General features: G+C 36.4%; 1 long non-coding RNA gene across 1 annotated transcript in view; it reads left to right on the top strand.

The window, feature by feature from the left end:
• Nucleotides 1-3361: 3361 nt before the first annotated feature.
• LOC109392607 (uncharacterized) overlaps nt 3362-4915 on the top strand; it is a 4782-nt gene continuing 3228 nt past the window's right edge. The window contains exons 1-2 of the long non-coding RNA XR_002126094.1: nt 3362-3436; nt 4425-4503. This is a non-coding gene — a long non-coding RNA (uncharacterized LOC109392607). The remainder of the gene's footprint in view (nt 3437-4424; nt 4504-4915) is intronic.

Below are 4915 nucleotides of genomic sequence, written 5' to 3'. Positions count from 1 at the left end.
GCGCCCCTCCCTCCGCGGCGTCCCACGCCCCCTTCCGGCCGGGGGCGCGCAGGGCGGGGCGCGGCGGGCGCAGTGGGGAGCAGCTTGCAGACCCTCGCGGCCCACGGAGTGGGACGATTGTTTGCTTGTGTGTTAGTGAACGTCTCTTCCTCGCAACTTCTCCTCCATCCCATAAGAGAACAATGTGGAAAGTCTCACTAAACGTCCCTCTTCACCGCGTCAAAACAAGTGTCTGTCTGGGCTCGCTGAAAGTTATTCTGCGAGGCGTCCAAAGAATTGTGTCCATGGCATAGTGGATAAAGATGAAAGAAAGAGGCGCCTAATTGGTATTTCTTGTCAAAATGTCATAACTGGAAAAGACCAAGCTTCGTGGAGTGCAGCTTTCATTCCTAAGAAAGTTATTGATGGTGATTGTGCTATATATGGAAAGGAATTGAGAAAGAATATTTAAGCTGAGAATTCCACATTGGAGTTGGTCGTGTAGAGAGGTAGACAAAGAGCAAGGTATATAGCTCTATGAAAATGTAGAAATATGTGCTTGGATTTTGGCGCAAAAAGATGCGACAAGAAACATGGTTCAGAACAATTTTTAAAATGGCTTTTAGCATTACCTTTTGTTATTTTAAAAATCTCATTAGCAGAAAGATTATAAAATATTCAAAATCAGACACAAACTTCTAATGGTTTATCAGTATCTAGAAGATCATATCCAAAATCCAGACTAACTTTCCAGAACCATCTTAATATCATTCTGGGCCTATGTATTCTGCGACACATCAGGGGAGCTAGAACAGGGATACTACAGTATCTCACTGGTTTGAAATTTCACTATTAATCTTTTCTTTGAATTTTAAAGATTTTTCAGCCTTCAAGAGTCCTATAGCAAAGTGTGGCTAACAGTTTAATAGCCTGCCAATATAAGCCCTGGAGGAAGGGCTACACAGTGAGGGAAGAGGTACTGAGAGGGCTGGTCAAAAGCCACGGAGAACAAAGTAGACTGCCTTCACAGCTTCCTTCAGGGCCCTGCTGGACCCCACCCTATGCATTTGCTGCTCCCAGCTTTAAGTCCCTCATCTCCACAAGCCATTGCGGAGTCTGTTCTCACCTCTTAAGTTCACTCCTATTCTTTCTAAGAGCTTCATGAACTTCAAGATCCAGCTGCACCAGAAGTTTGCCTCAACACCCCCCACCACTCCTTTCACTCCCCCACCCCCGTCTCAGTCACATCTTTCCCACAATGCCCTGATATACAATCAAATGTCTACATCATTTATTTGGGGACTGAATTGTGCAGAAAATAATAACTGGCCTCTGAGGGGATGTTTGACTTCCCAGACAGATTGTAAACTGTGAGAGTAAAGAACATTTCTCAGTATTCTTCCTCCACCTTTTACACTTTTAGTACAGTGCCACTCTCACAAGGAACAATGAGCTCTCTTGAAGCACGTTTTCTCTTCTTTATGTTCTTCAGAATGGACAGTTGAATGGATAAAATACTTGTTTCGTGTCGTTTCTCTAAGGCCTATTCCCTTTTACCTTGTTTTTTTGTTGTTTAAATAATACACTTTTAGACAACAACAAAGAATTCTTGTGGAAATCAGAGTCAAGTCATAAAGAAAGGGGAAAGAATGCCAGCAGGTAACTTTAGAATAGAATACAGCAGTTATTGAATCTCCAATAGCACAATCGTATGTTTTCTTCTACATAATTTTTTAATGCACAATGTTGAGGATATGGAAATAATGGAGAAGGGAATCCTTGAAACAGCTATTTTGAAAAGTAAGGGGTTTTAATTGTGTTCTCAACTTTGATATTTTAAAAAGATGCCCAAGGTGTTACATTTATTCAATAATAAATGCCATACCACACATGAGGAGAGTCTAGATGTTTGCTTCATCAAGGAATTTTTTTCCAAACAAGTACTGTATTGTAGACCAACTGCAAATGCACATTGATTGTGGAAGCTACAGAAAGAATATCTAAGTCACTGATGCTTACAAGGTGGAGGAAGAAACAAATTTATGTTAGATATGGATAACTCCATCCAGCATAATGTAGTGGAAATAGTAGGATGGTTGATGTCTGCCTGGAGTTCGAAATCTGTTTCTGTCTCTTTCTAGTTGTATGGTCTAGGGCAGGACAGCTAATATCTCTGGTCATCACGTTCCTCATTTGTGAAATAGCAATAGAGATGACTACCTTCCCAAGGTGATGTGAGGATCACATGGAATAAAGTAGGTGCCCAGTATAGATATTGAAATTATTATACTGCAGAAGGCAAAAATCAATTTCATACTAGGACATTATTCTTATACTAGTAAATGGCATCTATCTTCATGCTTATGCAGCTGAATTTTTTAAAATGGCATAAATTCAGGCTAGGATAGATAACATACACTGGTTAAATAAGGCAGTTTTAAATGGAAAAACTTATATCAAAAGTGAAACATTACACTCAGTTTAATTTAGTTATTTTTTTGCTTTTCCAGATTTTAACACATACCTCAAAATTACAAAATAAGATTTACTATTAGGTAAGCTGAGGCATTTTGGTTCTAGTTATTGTATTGTTTCTTCAATAATATCTATGTAATCATTTTTAATTCTGTGCATTGAAATCTCAATAATTCAGAATCTGATCAGAAAATGGTAGCATTACAGTTTACCAAATTTTTACCCTTTATTAGGACAAAAGGGAGCTGGGAGGTTTAAGGTGAGTAGAATTGCAGATTCAACAAATAGAGCAGCATTTTATATTTCAATAGCATTACCTGGAGAAAGAATTCTATATGAAATAAGTTTAGAAACTACAGCATATTAAATCCTTGTCAACTCCCACCCCATCCCAGTCACAATGAATGTTAGAGACTTGAGAAGTCCTCAAGATTACTTAAAAAGAAAGAAAGGCGGGGGAAAAAAAAAAGGTTTAACTTGTTTAACCCAATATTTCTAAAATTCATTTCAACATGAAATCTTTTGGGTCCCCTCAATATCAACATTTCCAGGAATAACGGTGGAGTCATAGATTAAAAGAGAACGAAAGGAAAATGTTCAAGGAGTAAATTGCTCAAAAACTTTCGAAGATTTATTTACAAATCATATAATTGAATGTGAGGAAAGGTGGTTAATCTGATTTAGATTCGTTTTTTGATATATTTCTTTAAGTCATTAATCAAGTATTTCTGGTTATTGTATATATAGTAAAATTGCATATTTAAGGTCTATAATTTAAACCTATTATTTGTTCCTATGGCTTTTCCATAGTAGCAAAAATTCAAGGATTATTATACTAGCTCATTGACATCATAAGGACGTATTAATATAGCATAACAATATGATATTTTTATTTCCTTTATGTTCCCAAGGACATACCAGAGAGAGAAGCAGGTGTCAATACCACAGAAACTTGGCCTTGTGATTTATTTACATAATTTGAGTAGGTTTATACACTTTCTGATTTTATGCATATTGAAGACTTGTCATTTTATCACTCATTTGACCATTCCCAAATCACAATTTCTTTAGTTTGCCACATAATGCTAAATTTACCCTCTCCATGATAAAACCTTGTAGACAGCTTGTTTTCTTTTCAGTGGCTCAATTCTCTGGTGTTTCTGAGCAACAGGTAAGAATGGCTCATCTATTCTTCATCAACAATGGATTGAAGCAAGATTATATAACAGAATGGGCTTCACTTCGTCTGTTGTATGAATTTGTGAAACAACTCAAAAGAGGTTTTGAAATCCTGATAACTAGATATAGTTACACATAGAAGTGCCAAAATATTTTTAATTCATCTGTGAAGTCTTAATGCTCAAATTTAGATCTATCCTTTTTTTATTTTTATTTTCAGGCCTTCCCTAAGATATTGCTTTTAAATATCTGACCTTTTGAATCATAAAAGCTTTTAAAGAGGTGTATCTATCGATGTCAAATGCTCAATCTGTGCCACTTGAGAGTAAACATTTTTCTGTAGTACTGAACACAACAGGAGGATGTCATTATTGCATTTCCCAGTTTTAACACTGTCCTGTTGTGTGATCATAATGTATTGATAGACATTTTCTTACCATTTTAAGATTACTTCTAGCTCTTATATATGTGATTACTTCGTATATGAAGCCATTTAGAACTTAAAAAAAAATTTATTATTTCACTCTGCATATTTGGAATTATATATTTACAAGTAAATATCTTCTTCCACATTTTATGAGGATCAGGAAAAAACAGGTCAGTGACTAGATGAACCATCCATCTATCTAATACTGATGTATCTTGAAAAGCTTTAAATGGTGCAGATATCACAAACGGTTCTTGAAAACATACAAACACACAATGTCTTTTTAAAAAATAATTTTTGATGTGAGCCTGAACTGCACTGCACTCTCCCACCACATTTCCCTTCTCTAATCTCCCTTCTGCAGCTCCTTCATGCCCATCTCAGAACAAACACAATCTGCATTCAGAACAGGACCGTTTACAAGTTGAATGGAGTTATTTTGGGTGAGTCATTGAAAACACAGTACAAAACCTTTCCTCACTCACCAGAAATGCATTTTTAAAATAAAGCCAAAGTGAACAAGGCTTGGCAAGTTTGAAGGGGGACAAAACTGGGGAGAGAATGGGGTTTTTGCTAGGCTCAGACAGAATTATGCTAAACCATTTATTGTCCGTTCATTACATTCAACTCTACTAATTTCCCTTACCATCACTAACCAAAAAGTACAAGATTGAACAGGTGGGACATTAAAATAAAGACACTTCATTTCAACCAGCTCTCTGCTGGTGAGCTAAGCCAGTAGATCTCTTAGTTTTAAATCCCTCCTTTTGTCATTCATTACTTCAGAAGCTATAAGATGTACCTACTTAATAATCTACTTTGATTAAATAAATTTTGACAAATTAATAATCATTT

The sequence above is a fragment of the Hipposideros armiger genome, unplaced genomic scaffold (genome assembly GCF_001890085.2).
Source record: "Hipposideros armiger isolate ML-2016 unplaced genomic scaffold, ASM189008v1 scaffold_338, whole genome shotgun sequence".
In the NCBI taxonomy this organism is placed as follows: Eukaryota; Metazoa; Chordata; class Mammalia; order Chiroptera; family Hipposideridae; genus Hipposideros; species Hipposideros armiger.
Note: the sequence above shows the minus strand (reverse complement) of the source record. Positions and strands in the feature narration are given on the sequence as shown.